Here is an 18,321-nt window from a genome sequence, read left to right as displayed (position 1 = left end):
GAATTCCCTCCCCTACGCTGCTTCCTTATAAAAGCCCCCTGAGCGCCTTACCCCAAGTGCCCTGGGCCTCGGTTTTCCTACCAGTGAAACGATGGGAATCGCTTGACGTGAAGTGAGTGGAGGTGCTGGCACACTTGGAGTAATTACTAAGTGGAAGCCTTTGGAAGTAGTTAGGATAATTATTTTAATTACAATATAGTTAGGGTAATGAATTCTAAATACCAATGTAGTATATGCCTTATATACAATAGATAATAGATAAGTAATGAAAGAAATATTAAATTTATATAAGAAACAATAAATTTATGTGCATACAAAATGTATTTACCTAATATAGAAGTACATAACATATAATAAACATGTAAAAAAGCACAAAATAACTTGTCTCATTAGTCTTGCTCTGTCACCCAGACTAGAGTGCAGTGGCAAGATCTTGGCTCACTGGAGCCTCTGCCTCCTGGGTTCAAGCAATTCTCCTGCCTCAGCCTCCCGAGTGGCTGGGATTACAGGCACCCTTGTAATCCCATGGATATTTTTTGTATTTTTGGGACAGATGGGTTTCACCATGTTGGCCAGGCTGGTCTTGAACTCCTCACTTCAAGTGATCTACTGCTTTGGCCTCCCAGAGTGCTGGGATTACAGGCGTGAGCCACCGTGCCAGGCCTGATAAGCAAATTTATATAAATGTATAGAATCAACAGTATATGTAAAATCAAATAAATAATTGTGCAACAACATAGTACACAATATATGTAATGCCCTGTAAAATATACATAGTAAATTTATTTATAAATTATACACTTTAATAAATATATACACTTTAAGCATTTTATAATTCATGTAACCACAATGCACATGAGTATATAACATAATAAAATAGTATTTATACATAATTATTAGACGACAAACTTATGTTAGGTTGATAAGGGCTGTTTCCTCTGGAGCCAGGTAAAATATCTTCTCCCAAGCCCAGCAGTCACAGGGTGTGTGACCTCGGGCAGGTCACTTGCCCTCTCTGGGCCTGGCTTTCCTCACCTTTGCAGTAGGGCTGTTAACAGTGGTACCCATCTCCCTGGAATATTTTTAGGGGAAATAAATGATCCAATGTTGTGCCTAAAACAGCACCTGGCACCTTGTAAACACTTAGTAAAAATGTTAGGTCATTAAGTATTAGATATTATGACTTTTAAAGCTATGATAATTATGTTACATTATACACTATACCAATGTGAAATTAATATTTCACACACGATCTTATACCTTATAGTCCAAATATGTTATAAATTATTGTATATTATATATATTGTTATGTTGTCATATATAATGTACCCATTGAAATTATATTTCCAAAGCCTTGATTGAGTGCTGAGAATGTGTAAGGCCTAGTGCAGTGCCCAGTAAGCCAGATGGACCCTGAGGAAGTCAGACGGGCAACCTCTGGTACAGAGGGACAGGCCTCCACCCTGACATGAAATTCAGGGAGATAGTAAAACTACCCCCCAGCCAGCCAGCAAGCTCCCCCGCCCCCACCAGCCTCCCCAGGCAGTCCTTCTCAGATGAAGAGAGGTCTCAGTTTTAATGTCCAGAAAGTGAAGGCGCTGGGCGCCGTGGCTCATGCCTGTAATCTCAGCACTTTGGAAGGCCGAGGCAGGCAGATCACCTGAGCTAAGGTGTTCGAGACCAGCCTGGTCAATATGGTGAAACCCCGTCTCTACGTGGTGGCAAACACCTGTAGTCCCAGATCCTTAGAAGACTGAGGCAGGAGACTCGCTTGGCCTTGGTAGGCAGAGTTGCAGCAAGCCCTGATCACACCACTGCACTCCAGCCTGGGCAACAAAGCGAGACTTCATCTTAAAAGAAAGAAAATAACAAAAGTGAAAGAGATGATGATCCAGGTAACCAATATCAATTCAAATATCACGAATCATTGAGGAAACACGTTTCAGATGAGAGAGAATTTAAACCAGTGACCAAATGCTTTCTAGTCTCTGTGATTTGATGAGTATTTCTCTATGTTGTACGTTTAAAATTATGTTTGTAGAGTCCATTGCATTTTTCATATTTATTTATTACCTGTGTAAACCAAGAATATCAGAGACAGGTCTCAATCAATGTAGAAATTTATTTTGCAAAGCTTAAGGATGCGCACCTGGGAGGCAAGTCTATGCCTTTCTCCAAAGTTGATTTGGAGGGCTTCAGTATTTAAGGGAGAAAGGGTGTATATTGGGAAAAGAGGAAGAAATTTTAAAGAGGTGTGGGAGATACAGGCCAAATGGTTTGCCTTCTTTTGAGTCTTCAGTCAGCCTTTTGCCAAATACACAAACGACATGTGAGAGGGGGTGGATTAATTTGTTCTCACACTACTATGAAGAAATACCCGAGACTGGTGGTTTATAAAGAGGTTTAATTGGTTCACAGTTCTGCAGGCTGTACAGGAAGCATAGCAGCCTGTGCTTCTAGGGAGGCCTCAGAGAGCTTTTACTCATGGCCGAAGGCAAGGTGGGAAAAGATGTCTTTTATGGCAGGAACTTGGCGGGCGGGTGGGGGGGGGGTGCTACACACTTGATTTTATATTTTTTGGAGACAGAGTCTTGCTCTGTACCCCAGGCTGGAGGACAGTGATGTGATCTCAGCTCACTGCAAGCTCCGCTTCCTGATTCAACCGATTCTTCTTCCTCAGCCTCCCAGGTAGCTGGTACTACAGGTGCCCACCACCATGCCTGGCTAATTTTTGTATTTTTAGTAGCGATGGGGTTTTGCCATGTTGGCCAGGCTGGTTTCAAACTTCTGACCTCCAGTGATCCACCCACCTTGGCCTCACATAGTGCTGGGATTACATCTGTGAGCCACAACACCCAGCCCGGTGCTACACAATTTAGACAACCAGATCTCACAATAACTCACTTGCTCACTATCACCAAGAGGATGGTGCTAAATTATTTATGAAAATTCACCCCCATGATCCAATCACCTCCCACCAGGCCCTACCTTCAATATTGGGGATTACCATTTGATAAGAGATTTGGGTGGGGACACAGATATAGACCTTATCAGGGAGCAGAGGAATAGTCTCTATGCCTTCCTTTAGCTTTGCAAATCTGCATTTTTACCTCAGAGGAAGCAATCAGATATGCATTTGTTTCAGGTAAGCAGAGGGATGACTTAGAGATCTGTCCTTTGTCTTGCGCCTATGAACTATCCATTTACATTGTCAGGGTAAAATTCAACTGAACACTTTTAGGGTAAAGATCTTGGGGCCCGGCAAGGCATTCCTAGAGAGCACATTGTGAGGGAGGTACTTAGCTTTCTTACCTTTGTAGCTATCTCATTTAGGGATAAAATGGGAGGCAGGGTTGCCTGACGCAGTTCCCAGCTTGACTTTTCCCTTTGGCTAAGTAATTTTGGGGTACTGAGATTTATTTGCCTTTCACACCTGCCTTGTATTTCAACAAAACGGTATCGCTGTTAGGCTCCTTTTAAGAATTCTTGCTGATGTGCTTTGTGAACTTTAATGATTGTTTTCCAGGAAAAATGGCAGAACTAAGAACGATTGTCACAGTCTCTTATCTGGAACCGTTAGTGCCAGATGTGTTCTAAATTCACACTTTTTTCCTGATTTTAGAAATGAAATTAAGTGCATGTGCCATATATTATACAGACCTCAGCAAGGGTCTGGGAAACATCTGATAACTAAACTCAATGGTTCTGAGTGAAACTTTTTATTATTCCCACTAAGAGAAAACACTAAGCTCTCTTATGTCAGTTTAGTTCAGGTTTTACCTCCAAGTGAGTTTTTAAAAATTATTTTTTTTGGAGCTTTTCGGATTTCAAAACTGCAGATGTAAGATTATGAAGCTTTATTAGCATTTGATATTTGATAATTCACCACTCCAAACAATTTCTACAATCAGAGATGAGATATGGGAACAGGTGAATGAACATAGAACCATCTCTAGTGTGTCTGCCTTTTTTTTTTTTAATCATGAAACAAAAACCAAAAAAAACCTCAGCGAACCTCCCCAGCAGATTTTAAGTTACAGCTCATGGCTTGAAATGCAGAATGTTAACAAATTCTAGACAAACACACACACACACACACAAACTCACAGACACAGAGTTTTTTTTTTTGTTTTTCTTTTTTTGAACAAATCAAAGATGTCCTTGTGACATTATGTCCGTTTACACTTCCTGACTTTATGGACAGTGTGTAAATCCCAGGTGATCCCAAGCTGCAGGTGAGTCTCAGCAGGGGACAGAATTGCCTGATCATCTGGGACATATCATAGTTCATCACCTAGGGCTCTTGACTTGGCCAGTGTCTTTTCACCATACCAGTCTACAAGAATCACAAAAAGCATTTTTCTTTTATCTCGCAGGGCCAGGACTACACATTCACAGTATTTCCTGTGGCCTATATTAGTTTACCTGCAATCTGCCATAATTTAGTTCTCAAAGATATTGATCATTTTTTTGAGTTTTGAATATTCATTACCTTTATAGTTTTAATATTTTATTTATCTATTTATTTATTATTTGTTTGTTTGTTTTCTGAGATGGAGTCTCGCTCTGTCACCCAGGCTGGAGCAGTGGCACGATCTTGGCTCACTGCAATCTCCGCCTCCCAGGTTCAAGCAATACTCCTGCCTCAGCCTCCTGAGTAGCTGAGATTACAGGTGTGTGCTATCACGCCTGGCTAATTTTTGTATTTTTAGTAGAGACAGGGTTTCACCATGTTGGCTACGCCGGTCTTGAACTCCTGACCTTGTGATTTGCCCTCCTTGGCCTTCCAAAGTGCTGGGATTACAGGTGTAAGCCACTATGCCTGGCCCTAATCTTGTATTATTAAACACATAAAAGTAGAAGGAATAGTATTATAAACTCCTATTACTCATCATCCAGGTTCAACAATTATCAATATATTGCCAATCTTGTTGATATTGATTATCTTGACATTCTACAAAACACCACAGTGATCCACGACATTGATGATATGCTGACTGGATCTGGTGAGCTCGTACATGAGATGACTTAGAAAGCCACATGCAAATGAGACGGTAGGAAACAAATGGCATGCCTCCTCAGTGATATTTCTGGGAATTCGACGACCTTGACAATGTCAAATGATCCCTGCAAGAAGATAAATTACACCTCTCACTGTCTACCACGAAAAAGAGATGGAATATGTCTGTCTTAGTCATCTTGGGCTGCTATAAACAAGATACCAAAGACTAGGTGGCTTAAACAATAAAAAAAGGTTATTTCTCACAGCCTAGAGGTTGGGAAATCCAAGATCAAGGTGCTGGCAGGGTCAGTTTCATTCTGAGGTCTCTTGTTGGCTTGTAAGCAACTGCCATCTCCCTGCATGTTCACATGACTTTTTGTGTGTGCACAGGGAGATAGTGAAACAAGCTCTCTGGCGTCTTTTTATAAGGTCACTAATATCATGAGGGCCTCACACTCATGACCTAATTACCTTCCGAAGGCTCCATGTCCAAATACCACCACATTGAAGGGTTAGGATTTCAACACAGGAATTTGAGCCTGACATAAACATTCAGTGTATAATGGCTTGGTAGGCTTTTTTATATTTTGGAAGGCTTTTACATTTTTGGATACAACACATACCGCATTTCAGTGTGTGACTTTGACTTCTTTACCGAATACAGTCCGTAGATTTCAAGTGAGAGGAACAAAAGAAAGTGAGTTCAGACTGCAGGTTAAGCTAATCCACCACCTCGGGCTTATGATCCAGACCCCTAGATTTTCAAACTGTCCATGGCAAATAGGGATGCTCCACAGAGCATCTGGCAAGCAACAACAGGAAAAAAAAAACCACTATGCACATGTCTAAGATTTTGGAATAAATATGTGCTCTCTTCTGTAGATAATGATTTTTCTTTTGAAAAGGTTTGGGACCAGTCCTTGGTAAAGACTGAGCACCTAACCATGGAATGTCGGCTGATTGCATAGCCTGAGATTTCAGTCATGGGTTGGGTGTTGGATACTCACCTAGCTATGAGGTTGGCTGCTTTATTTATCTACTTATTATTATTTTTTGAGACAGAGTTTCACTCTTTTGCCCAGGCTAGAATGCAGTGGCACAATCTCAGCTCACTGCTACCTCCACCTTCCAGTTTCAAGCGACTCTCCCGCCTCAGCCTCCCAAGTAGCTGGGATTATAAGTACCCATCACCATGCCTGGCTAATTTTTGTATTTTTAGTAGAGATGGGGTTTTACCATGTTGGCCAGGCTGGTCTCAAACTCTGGATCTCGTGATCTGTGCATCTCAGCCTCCCAAAGTGCTGGCATTACACGCATGAGCCACTGCACCCGACCAGAGGTTGGGTGCTTTATTATCAAACAGAAATGCTACACAAGACATCAAGCTGAGGCTCAACTTAAGGGTCCAAGTGACTTTCTGTCCTCAAGTCCCAGGCACTGTTTTGTGTTTCCTTCAGGTTCCTTGCTGTCCCACTTTGTCCTTTCTCCATATCGCTATTTCCTGCTCCCTTTCTAGTATTGCTCTCTCTGCCTGTCCATTAAGGCTTCTTTTTCCTCTTCTTCTTCTTCTTCTTTTTTTTAATGGGCTGGAATTCTGGTGAAATTCCAAAAAGCGATGCCCTGTATTTCCACATATAGGTGCATCTTTGCCTCCTCTGATGAATCAAGTAGCTTGAATTCCAATGTGCAGAATTTTAGAGAACCCAAACAGTGAAATAACCAGTACATGATAACAGATGTTTTTTCATGAACTCACATGCCACTCTTTGGTGTCTGATGATTGCAAATGGCCCTACTTAAATTCCAGTCTTCCAAGTCTTTATGTTCCTTACACTCGGCCACAGCCTGCTGAGTAAGCCTTTCCTCAAGCTCGGCAGCTGCTCAAGGTTGCCAGCTACATCCTTCCCACAGTTTCCTCCATGCCATCAAATTCTGCTGATGAATGCTTACAATGTTCCATTTTTTGATCTGAGTGTTGATAAATAAAATAAAATAATACAGCATCTTCACAGCTTAATTTTTATAAATTAATGGGCATAAGAAAACCAGGAAAATGAAGTATTTTGTCAAGAAAAAGTAAAATCAACCTACAGCAACCATATGATAAACCAGATGTTAAAAAATACCAGCCAAGAATTGTAAAGTAATAACTATAATAATTTGTAGTGAAGCAAGGTAATATGCTTAGATTAGAAATAAAAATTCTAAAGACAAATATATTGAAAACTCTGGAATTCAAAATGACAATATATAAAATTTAAAAATTTACTGGATGATGACCAGGTGAGGTGGCTTACATCCGTAATCTTAACATTTTGGGAGGCCGAGGCAGGTGGATCACCTGAGGTCAGGAGTTCGAGGCCAGCCTGGCTAACATAGCAAAACCCTGTCTCTACCAAAAATACAAAAATTAGCCAGGTGTGGTGGCTCAAGCCTGTCGTCCCAGCTCTTCAGGAGGCTGAAGCAGGAGACTCTCTTGAACCCAGGAAGCAGAGGTTGCAGTGAGCTGAGATCGTGCCACTGCACTCCAGCCTGGGCAACAGAGCAAGACTCTGTCTCAAAAAACATATAAACAAATAAATACATACATAAATAAATAAATAACTGGATGGCCTAACTGGTGAAATGAGATGATGAAAAAAGTTAAAAATGTGTTAAAAAAAAAAAGGTAAATCCAACTCCTTTTTCTTTAGGGAAATTACATCAGAACCTTAGATCTTCCACAAATTAAAAGCATTGGGAATACCTTGGCAAGCATTAGGAATGCTAGATATCTTGGTAAATGCAAGAGACACTTTCAATTTTTAAATTATTTTTTCTCTTAATTTCTACACAAACCATATAAATGTTTAAATAAAAGTAACAACATTATAATGTATGAATATGTACTACATATAACATCTATTAAATAAAAGTTTAACGTTTTTAACTATAATATAAAAGATTAACTAAAAGGTTAAAAGTTGTGACACAACTCTCCAAGAAGAGGGAGCTATGCAGAGAAAGGACGCTGAATATCTGCAGCTTGGTCTCCTTGAATATTTGCTGGATATAAAGCTGAATGCGCATATGGGATCAACCATCAGCTGGGCAAAGAACAACTAGGGAGCTGTAAGGTGAACATCTCACACGGTTAATATTCTCATGAATTTGGTTGAATAGTCAGAATGGAATTATTATTTACCTAGGGCATTGGTGTGAGACTGCAGAACTGTCACGCCATAATATAAGTGCTAAACTATCCCAAAATCATAAGAGATTAAGCTGATCTCCAAGTAACTGGCTTGCCTGACAACACAAAGCCTAGCACTTAAAATGAGAAAACAAATTCGGGAACTAAACAGCATAATATTTTTGATGTCAAACATCCAATTAAAATTATTAGTCATGGAAGCATAAAAATGTGACCAAAACCAGGAAAAAAATTAGTCATTAGAAATAAATGCAGTTAGCAATTATAAACATGGCCAATATGTTCAAGGATATCCATGAAAACATGAATAAAAATAAAGAAGGAAATGGAAGCTATTAAGTCACCAAATGGAACAAACCAGAAATGGAAAATACAGTATTTAAAATGAAAAGATCAATGAATAGGATTAACAGCATATTAGACACTGAAAAAGAAAAGACTAGTGATTAATAATACAGAGAAAAAGACTAAAAAGAAAGATAAATTGTGCCTCACTGCTTTTTTTGACAATATTATGCAATTGAAGTTCCAGAGTAGACCAGTTAGGGGGTACAGAAAAAAAACCTTTTTAAATAGTGAAGAACATTTTCCAATTTGAAAAAAATTAATTCATATATTCAATGGCTTATCAAAACTCATACAGAAAAAAAGAACCTCACCAGGGCATATTCTCAATACATTGCTGAAAATCAGTGGAAAGCAAAATGTTGTAAGTAGTCAGAAAAAAATTAGACACATTACAACCAGAAGAATAAAGATAAGAATTAAAGCAGTCTTCTTATTAAAAAAAAAAACAAAAAACCAAGCAAGAAAACAATGGCAACATTAAGTGCTGTAAAAAAAAAATAATAATAAAATTAAACCTGTTAACCTTGCATTTTATATATTTGAAAAAAATTTGAAAGTTTTCAAATGATATTTTAAAGTATTCCCAGTGAATTTTCTATTTAAAGTCTTTGTCTATTTTTCCATGGACAGGTTACTATTATTCTCACTGGTTTATTTGAGTTTCAGGTAGTAGGAATTTTAAGAATCTTTTTATACCCTGTAATATTTGCTTTTGAAATGAAGGCAAGCAAAATAAAGACTTCCAATCAAAAACTATGAGAATTTTTCACAAGCAGATCTACACAACAAGAAAAGTTAAAGAAAATTCTTGAACATGAAGGTTAAATAATAGTTGGAAAACTGATATATGTAAATGAATGAAACATACCAGAAATTGTCAATATGTGGATAAATAGTAAAGAATATTTTCTCATTTAGGAATATAATTGAAGGCCAGGTGCGGTGGCTCACGCCTATAATCCCAGCACTTTGGGAGGCTGAGGCGGGTGGATCACAAGGTCAAGGGATCGAGACCATCCTGGTCAACAAGGTGAAACCCCATCTCTACTAAAAATACAAAAATTAGCTGGGCATGGTGGTGTGTGCCTGTAGTCGCAGCTACTTGGGAGGCTGAGGCAGAAGAATTGCTTGAACCCAGGAGGCGGAGGTTGCGGTGAGCTGAGATCGTGCCATTGCACTCCAGCCTGGGTAACAAGAGCGAAACTCCATCTCAAAAAAAGAAAAAAAAAATATATATATACACATACATATACATATATATACATACATATATATATAATTGACTATCTAAATGCAGAAACCAGTGTATTTTGGGGTTTATAATATTGGTAAAAATAAAATGTGTGGCAGCAATAACAAATGACTAAGTTATAAATGGTAGCACATTATTGTAAGGCTCTCACATTTTACATGAAGAATTATTATTTGAATATATATTGTGAGGCACTAAAGAAGCATTTTGTTAATAAGGAGAAAAAACATATGGAAATGCCAAAGAAATTTAACTAATAGGCCAAGAGTTGAGAGAAAGTGGAATTCTAAGTATGTGTCATCCAGAAGAAAGATGAAAAAGAGGAACAAAAGAAAAAAGAACAGATGGGACAAATAGAGAACAAACGGCAAGATGCAAGACACTAACTCGACTATATTAAAAATTGCATTCAATACAAATAAATAGTACAATTAAAACAGAGATTGTCCAACTGTATATAATATCTGGGCCTAACTAGAAGCTCACTACAAGATCTCAGTGTAATTATGTGGTCTATAAAAATATAAATAAGGCACGGGGCATGATAGCTCATGCCTGTAATCTCAGCACTTTGGGAATCTGAGGTGGGCAGATCAACCTGAGGTCAGGAGTTCAAGACCAGCCTGGCCAACACAGTGAAACTCTGTCTCTACTAAGAACACAAAATTAGCTGTGTGTGATGGTGTGTGCCTACAATCCCAGCTACCTGGGAGTATGAGGCAGGAGAATCACTTGAACCTGGGAGGCAAAGGTTGTAGTGAGCCGAGATCACACCATTGCACTCCAGCCTGGCAAAAAGAGTGAAACTTCGTCTCAAAAGAAAGAAAGAAAGAAAGGAAAAGAAAAAAAAAAAAGAGACTCTGGTTAAAAAAAAAAAAAAAAATATATATATATATATATATATACATACATATATATATATACACACACACACATATATATATGTATATATATGTGCAGATTACTTAAAAGTAAATATCAAAACATTTTAAACTATGAGATAATGCAGGTATTATAAAATCTGAGTGTCTATGTTACTATCAGAAAAAAGGATTTCAAAGTAAGAAATAGCAAAATGGGACATATGATGATAGAAAGGTCAAGAATATGTCTTCATCCAGAAGACACAAGAGTCCTAAATATACATACATATATATATATATTCATACACACACACACACACACACACACACACACACACACGAATGCAAAACGTCCAAATACACAAATGTCAAATTGACAGATGTGAAAGGAGAAATAGACAAACCCCTAATTATAGTTGGAGATTTCAGCACTTCATGCTCAGTACTTGACAGAATACTAAGGTAGAAAACAGGTAAGGGTATAGCAAATGTGAACAACTAGCAGCCAAACTGACTCAATTGACATTTGCAAAAATACAAATACTTGAACTACGTTATTTCACTACTTACTATAAAGCTAAGGTAACAAAGGTCATCTATTGATGTAAACATAGAGATCAATTTATCCAGTCATATAGTCCTGATTTTTCCATACCTATATGGTTCAACAAAGATGCCAATCTAATTAATTGAAGAGTTAATCTTTGCAACAAATAGAGTTGGAACCATAGACATTCACATGGAGAAAATGAACCTCACCCTTACATAACACCACAAGAAAATTTAATTTACAGTATATTGTATGGCTTAACATAAAAGCTAAAATGGTATTTCTTGGGGAAAACAGAGATTAAAAATTCTACAATATTGTGGTATATATAACGATTTCTTAGTTTTGTCACAAAACCATGAATCATCAACCAAAACAATGAGAAACTGAACTCCAAAAATATTAAAATCTGCTCAATACAGTGTTAGGAAATGAAAATGCAAGCAATAGACTGAAAAAAATACCTGTGCTCATCAAATAACTTGTACCCATAATTGAAAAATTTTAAAAGAACACATTAAACTCAATAATATGAAAACAAACAACCCAGTAAAAAAGATTTAAACAAACACTTGATCAAATAAGACACAAATGGCCAATAAGTACATGAAAAAATGCTTGATCATAATCAGTGCTAAAAAGGCACGCTGTATGTAGAGTAAGAAATGACTACATCCTAGCTAAAATAGCTAATATTTAAGGAAAACTTACAATACAAATCGCTCAGGGAAATTTGCAGAAACAAACTCTTCCCCATTGCTGGTAGGAATGCAAGATGGTGCAACTTTGAAAAATACTTTGGTAGATTCTTAGGAGGCATAAATACACACTCTTATGGCATGACCCACCGATTTTATTCTCAGGTTTGTACCATGAAAACATACGTCCAACAAAATTATTTCTGCATAATGCTAATAGCAACTTTCTTTATAGCAAATAAAACTTGGAAAGAAGCTCCAAATATCCAACAAGAAGATAATGGACACTGAATTGTGGTATATTCATACTACTCAGCAATAAAAACAAATGAACTATTGATAATACAACAACAGCATGAATCTCTAAAATATTTTGCTAAGCAAAACAGTCAGATACAAAAAAAGTACATACTTTATGATTCCATTTGTAAGAAATACTAGAAAAAAAACCTCAAATCGGTTTTGATAGAAAGCAGACCAGTGTTTGTCTAGTGCAGGGTGGGCTAGAGAAGACTTCAAAGAGTCATCAGGGAGTTTTTTTGTTTGTTTGTTTATGTTTTGTTTTGTTTTTATTGAGACGGAGTCCCACCTTGCTCTGTCGCCAGCCTGGAGAGCTGTGGCATGATCTCAGCTCACTGCAACATCCACCTCCTGGGTTCAAGTGATTGTTCTGCCTCAGCCTCTCAAGTAGCTGGGACTTCAGGCACATGCCACCATGCTCAGTTAATTTTTGTATTTCACCATGTTGGCCAGGATGGTCTCCGTTTCTTGACCTTGTGATTCGCTCACCTCGACCTCCCAAAGTGCTGGGATTATAGATGTGAGCCATCGCGCCTGGCTGATGTTTTGATTTTTTTTTTTTAGATGGAGTCTGCCTCCATCACCAGGCTGGTGTGCAGTGGTGTGATCTCAGCTCACTGCAACCTCTGACTAGCTGGTTCAAGTGATTCTCCTGCCTCAGCCTCCTGAGAAGCTGGGATTACAGGCATGCGCCACCACACCCAGACAATTTTTGTATTTTTAGTAGAGATGGGGTTTCCCCATATTGGCCAGGAATGTCTTGACCGCTTGACCTCATGATTCGCCTGCCTCAGCCTTCCAAAGTGCTGGGATTACAGGAGTGAGCATTGTGCCAGGCTGAGATCTTTTTGATAACTGAAAGTGTATATCTTGGTTTTGGGAGTAGTTACACTTGTGAACTCATTCGTCGGAACCATACTCCGTGCTTTTGAATGGGGGCATTTTACAGCATGTAAATTACATTTTAATAGAATTCATTACAATGAATAGGCTTGCCTTACATCCTTGCAAGTCCCAGGTCCCCCATGGACATTACCAATATACCTTGGTGGAGAGTAGCAGTGTAACACATGGAATGAGATTCTTGGGAGAAGTCCTCAGCCTCACATATTTCTATAAGGCTTTTCATGTTACTGTGTGACAACTGCCCCATGTTGCACTCCATTTGCATAATCATAATCACAGGTACATTCAAGGTCCCACAACCTTTTATATTCTTGGAACTGCATCATACTGACCAGTTTACAGAGTGAGTCAAAGGGAAGTTTTCAGTTTAGAATTACCTACTGAATATGGCAAGTCCTCTCTGTGTCATCACAGTCCTCAGGGTCAAATACATTGTCCTTTATTTTAAGTCCCCATGGGTAAATCTCCCAGATCATCATGTGCACTGGGGAACCTTAGGAAACATAAGCTCTGGCCTGGGCACCTGGCTCACAGTTGAAATCTCAGCACTCTGAGAGGTCAAGGTGGGCAGATCACTGGAGGTCAGGGGTTTGAGACCAGGCTGGGCAACATGGTGAAACTCCATCTCCACCAAAAAATACAAAAATTAGCCAGGCATGGTGGTGCATGCCTTTAGACCCCAGCTACTCGGGAGGCTGAGGCAGGAGAATTGCTTGAACCTGGGAGGCAGAGCTTTAAGTGAGCCCAGATCATGCCATTGCAATCCAGCCTGGGTGACAGAGCGAGACTCTGTCTTAAAAACTAAAGGAAAGGAAAGATAGACTCTGAATGAATACTCTTCAGGACTCTAAGGGGTAAAGCCTTCCATTTCTTCACAACAGGAGGTTCTCTGAATTGTGACACTTTCCCGCTAGCATGCTGTGCTAAATTCCATGGTCTTCATCATGACAGCAAGAATATGCTTTGCCATGAAATCGGCATCACCAGATAAACAAACCAACTCTTCCAACATCCACAATCTTACCAAAATACAGGGCATTAAAAAACAGCTCTGACTGAAGAAGAGTGAGTTTCCAGAGCCCAATGAATCCTGGTGAATTATTAGGTTGGTGCAAAAGTAATTGGCATTTTTGCCATTGAAGCATTGCAAAACCACAATTACTCTTGTACCAACCTAATACTAAGACTCTGGGATCACATAAGTGCTTCTCATTCCTCATTATAGATAATTATGGCAACCTAAGTGTATTTGGAGTAATTGTGCTAACATCAAAAAAGTGAGCAACCCCAGTAAAACTACTCATCAGGATGAGCTGCCGTGTTTCCATATTCCTGCCCTTTTAGCCTCTGCATGGACTCTTTCATATTGGGCCCCACCCACAAACGTAGGAAACAGTCCCTTTCCATAATTTCCTTCATGGGGTCCCCAGTACTCTACACACCCAGGTTTGGCCAACCATGCCTATTTCTATACTTGCCCCAGAGTGTCTTGAGCGTCTATAACTGACTATTCATAAACCACAATGGGAATTTCTTTGTGCCCAACTGGACACATTGTGGGGATCCTCAGGCATGGGTTTTTCTTCTTTTAGACTCCACAAATGCAGGGAAATTGAACTTGAATACAGATAGCAGGAACTGGAAACTTGAATACATGTAACAGCACGGGAAGAGGAACTCAGCTATGAGCAGAAAGAAGGTAGCTTGTAGTGTAGTTGTGCAGTTGTGACTGGCTCCCTCAGATGTACCTGCGGTCCAAGAATATTTGATGTGTTTCCTTACCCGTTACCTTCCCCTTTTTGCTGTCCCTTGCTGCTTCTTTCTTTTCTTTGTTCCCTCACCTTATTCTGTGCTCTCTTCTTTGATCTGTACCTCTGCTTTCTGCTCCTACTATTTTTTTTTTTTTGAGGCAGAGCCTCGCACTGTTGCCCACACTGCTGTGCAGTGGCATGATCTCTGCTCACTGCAACCTCTGCCTACTGGGCTCAAGCAATTCTCCTGCCTCAGCCTCCTGAGTAGCTGGGATTACAGATGCCGGCCACCATGCCTGGCTAATTTTTGTAATTTTTTTGTAAAGACAAGGTTTCACCATGTTGGTCAGGCTGGTCTCGAACTCCTGACCCCAAGTGATCTGCACACCTCAGCCTCCCAAAGTGCTAGGATTACAGGTGTGAGCCACCACACCCAGCCTCTGCACCATTTTTTGGTTCCCTGTCCCATCATGCTTCTTCATAATGTTTCTTGCTTCTTCTGTCTCTACCTCACCATGTTTCTTGTCTTTGATTCTTTGCTATTATCTTTTTCAAATTGGGCTAAAAACAGAAACTGACAGAAGAGGAATGATGATCTTAGCTGCATATATTGCACTCTTCAAATAGACTTCACAGTGAAAGGGTTGGATCCTTTCCTAGATACATAGTTTTTTGAACGGGACAAACCTTGACTTGAATTCAAGTGCAAAAACCGGACAAAAGTAGCATCTGCCTCCATGTGAGACTAATCAATGAAAACAGAAGTACAAATAAATACCCTTCTGTACTTGACTTTAATTTTACTCAACAGGAGCTGGCTCCATTCCTAAGCCTGCCACCCCGATAAGCCAATCAATTTCTCTAAATGTTAAAAATCCTCAGGTCTGCTGATGGATCCTGGGTTTCTTTTTAAGGTGATGAAATTATTAAATTAGATAGACATGGTAGTTGCAAAGTTTGTAAATCTACTAAGCACCATTGAATTTTATACATTACAAGGATGCATCTTATGGTATCTGAGTTGTATTTTAATTTTTGAAGCATTTGTGAGAGCTTAAGCTAGCGCTGTGCTAAAGAACAATTCAGGTTGAAATAAATATCAACAACTGAATAAGTTACAGTGTACTACTGGTGTGATTAAAGCTTTTCTAGCATATATTAAGGACTATTGAAGTATCAGAAGAAGCAACTTGTTCCTGCTTTTGCATTTATCTGTGGACTTTAGAGTAAGTGAATTAATGTTCAGACAATCTTTGTAAGGCAATTAAAAAGGAAGACCTTCCCCAAAAGAAAGATGAGGCCAGTAACATTATATTTAACTACTTTCATTGTCACTGGATTGTCCTAGAAAATAGTAAATTAGTTAATTGTTTAAATATCATAAATGATCCTTGATTTCTTTTTGTTATTTAGTTTTTGCTTCATAATCATAAATGTCACTCTGCAATCCAGCCAGGTGCAGAAGGGAACAAGAAAAACATGGAACCTAAAGGGAAGTATATAGCAAGAGCACAAAGATGATAGGATACAGAGAGCAAATGGGGTGGAGGGTGCTCTCCTGAGCTACGGAAGGAATGGTCTGGTGGTGAAGACAGACACAAATCAAACTTACTAGACTTGTCCACAGTTAGCAATGGTGATCTTGCTGGTCTTGCCATTCCTGGACCCAAAACGCTCCATGGCCTCCACAATCGTCAGGCCTTCTTTCACCTTGCCAGAGACCACATGCTGGCCATCCAACCACTCAGTCTGGGCAGTGCAGATGAAAAACTGAAAACCAGTTTGTGTTGGGTCCAGCATTTGCCACAGACAAGATGCGAGGACCCGTATGCTTCAGGATGAATTTCTCACCACCAAATTTCTCCCTGTAGATGGACTTGCCAACAGTGCCATTATGGCGTGTGAAGTCACCACCCTAACATACAAACCCTGGAATAATTCTGTGAAAGCAGGAACCCTTATAACCAAATTCTTTCCAGTGTTTGGAGCATGAAAGTTTTCTGCTGTCTTTGGAAACTTGTCTGCAAACAGCTAAAAGGAGAAGCAGCCCAAGGACTCTCCAATGATGGAAATATTGAAGTTGACCATGATTGTTACTATGGGGCTCCCGGTGGCAGTGGTATCTGAAAAGCTGATTTTTTTTTTTTTTTAATGAAGTATAGATATGGTTGTTTAACCTGAGGGATTGTAAACCTCAGATTACTAGAGCTAGCATCAAGCTGCCAGTGGGATTCATTTTATAGATTGGAAAGCAGGTTAAAAGAGAGATGTGACAGACCTGAGGTTACCCAGATAATCAGGTACTAAGTTAACGATCTACAAAGAGCCAGTCCTGGGCTTGTGTCTCCCTGGAAATCCAGGATTTTTTGTTTTGTTTTTTGTCTTTAGGAGTTTCGCTCTTGTTGCCTAGGCTGGGGTGCAGTGGAGCGATCTCAGCTCACTGCAACCTCTAACTCCCAAGTTCAAGTAATCCTCCTGCCTCAGCCTCCCAAGTTGCTAGAATTACAGGCATACAGCACCACATCTGGCTAATTATGTATTTTTAGTAGAGATAGGGTTTCACCATGTTGTCCAGGCTGGTCTTGAACTCCTGACCTAAAGTGATCCACAAAGTGCTGTAATTACAGGTAGGAGCCACTGTGCCTGGCCTCAGGCCTTTGTTTTTATTCCTATATCAAAGGCGATTTTAGGGGTACCCTGTGGAAAGTGTAAACTGAAGAAGGCACTTGGGAGCCAGTGAGGGCTCTATGCAGGGCTCAAAGTAGGACAACACTTACTTTGCTTATATAAAGATGATTGTCCTTTTCAAAAATGTCTAGTATTGGCAGAAAAAAATTATTTTTTCATTAGAGTCACATGCTTCAAATATTTGGGTGACTTTAGAATCTAGAGTCTTTCTGGGATCAACTCACCTGCCTGGTGAATATCAAGAATTAGGGATCATTGTGACATCAGCAGATTCTTCAACAAGACTTTCTTCTCAGCTCACCTCACCTCCATGCCACCCATCCAAATCTGTAACACTCCCAAGAGTCTTATGGTTTATTTCACTCTTCTCTTCATTAAAACCCATTAGAATAAAATAGTCTACTTTGAAAACTATTTTATAAAAGGCTTAAATGTGGTATTTCCTGATTCCTACTAGAATTTTCTTCATTACAATAAAGGTTATTTGACAGCCCCAAATCATGAATCTCCACTGGCTAAAGTGGTGCATTAAATAATTTAGTACAATGGAGAGTTATCTGCCTCTCACGTCAGTGGAGGCTGTGCTATACTTTTAGTAGCAGTAATAATAAGTGATACTGAAGCTGTGTCCCAAAGATTTAAAAAAAAAAAACCCACTGAGTAAATTCTTGGGCTTACAGAATAGCAGACAAGAAAAGTTAAAAAGCCGAAACCGATACTGTCCTAAAAAGTAAGAAACCAGGAACTAATAGAAATTCTTGCGTTTGCAG

Source organism: Callithrix jacchus, chromosome 20 (genome assembly GCF_049354715.1).
Source record: "Callithrix jacchus isolate 240 chromosome 20, calJac240_pri, whole genome shotgun sequence".
NCBI lineage: Eukaryota > Metazoa > Chordata > Mammalia > Primates > Cebidae > Callithrix > Callithrix jacchus.
The sequence above is the reverse complement of the archived record's forward strand: the minus strand, read 5'-3'. Positions refer to the sequence as shown.